The sequence below is a fragment of the Aulostomus chinensis genome, chromosome 17 (genome assembly GCF_037954235.1).
Source record: "Aulostomus chinensis isolate RoL2024-O1b breed Wild chromosome 17, RoL_Achi_v1.0, whole genome shotgun sequence".
Classification (NCBI taxonomy): domain Eukaryota; kingdom Metazoa; phylum Chordata; class Actinopteri; order Syngnathiformes; family Aulostomidae; genus Aulostomus; species Aulostomus chinensis.
In genome coordinates, this window is record NC_141336.1 from 280729 (window position 1) to 282500 (window position 1772).

Sequence of the window (1772 nt, forward strand, 5' to 3'; positions counted from 1 at the left end):
GCTAATGCTACGAGTACTACCACTGCTGCTGCTGCTACACTGCTAATGCTACAAGTACTACCACTGCTGCTGCTGCCACACTGCTAATGCGACGAGTACTACTTCTGCTGCTGCTGCTACACTGCTAATGCTACGAGTACTACTACTGCTGCTGCTGCTGCTGCTACACTGCTAATGCTACGAGTACTACTTCTGCTGCTGCTGCTACACTGCTAATGCTACGAGTACTACCACTGCTGCTGCTGCTACACTGTTAATGTGACGAGTACGACTACTACTGCTGCTACACTGCTAATGTGACGAGTACTACCACTGCTGCTGCTGCTGCACTGCTAATGCTACGAGTATTACCACTGCTGCTGTTGCTACACTGCTAATGCTACAAGTACCACCACTGCTGCTGCTACACTGCTAATGCTACAAGTACTACCACTGCTGCTGCTGCCACACGTGGGTGGCATGGCTCAGGGGTAGAGTGGTCGTCTATTAACCAAAGGGTCGCTGGTTCGATCCCCGACCCCGGTGACCATGTCGAAGTGTCCTTGAGCAAGATACTGAACCCATAATTGCTCCTGATGAGTAGGTTGGCGACTTGCATGATAGCCTCCACCATCAGTGTGTGAGTGTGTGTGTGAATGGGTGAATGAGATGACACTGTAAAGCGCTTTGAGTGCCGCTAAGGTAGAAAAGCGCTATATAAATTGAGTCCATTTCCCATTTACCATTTTACACTGCTAATGCTACGAGTACTACTTCTGCTGCTGCTGCTACACTGCTAATGCTACGAGTACTACTACTGCTGCTGCTGCTACACTGCTAATGCTACGATTACTACTACTGCTACTACTGCTGCTACTACTACTACTACTACTAGTAGTAGTACACATTGCTACTACTACTATGACTACTCCTACAAGTATAAAGGTCTGAGGTCTGCGGCCTCCCAACTAGCATGTTCACTGGCTGTTCTAGATTTTTACTACATAGAAGAGAAACTAAGTCCAAGGGTTATTGGACTGAACAGGGTTGCACTGAGCAGTTGTCCTGGGTCAGAAATACTCTCATGAATTTCAGCCCCTGTCTGCCTTCAAGAGATAATAAAAAAAGAAATAATACTACTAATAATAATACTTCATATTATGTTTAGGTTAAATTATTGATCAACCAACTGTACATAAATGAAGACAATGACTGAAGCACTGTTATATCACCTTCTCTTTGTTTTTATCACCATCCATCCATCATCAATCATCCATTCATCCATCCATACATCCATCATCAATCATCCATCCATTCATCCATCCATCCATCATCAATCATCCATCCATTCATCCATCATCCATCCATCCATAATCAGTCATCCATCCACCCATCCATCATCCATCCATCCATCATCATTCATCCATCCATCCATCCATTATCATTCATCCATCCATCATCAATCATCTATCCATCCATCCATCCATACATCATTCATCCATCCATCCATCCATCCATCATCCATTCATCCATCAATCATCAATCATCCATCCATCCATAATCAATCATCCATCCACCCATCCATCATCCATCCATCCATCCATCATCATTCATCCATCCATCCATCCATCATCCATCCATCCATCCATCCATCCATCATCAATCATCCATCCACCCATCCATCATCATCATTCATCCATCCATCATCAATCATCCATCCATCCATCCATCCATCCATTCATCCATCCATACATCATCCATGCATCCATCAATCATCCATCCATTCATCCATC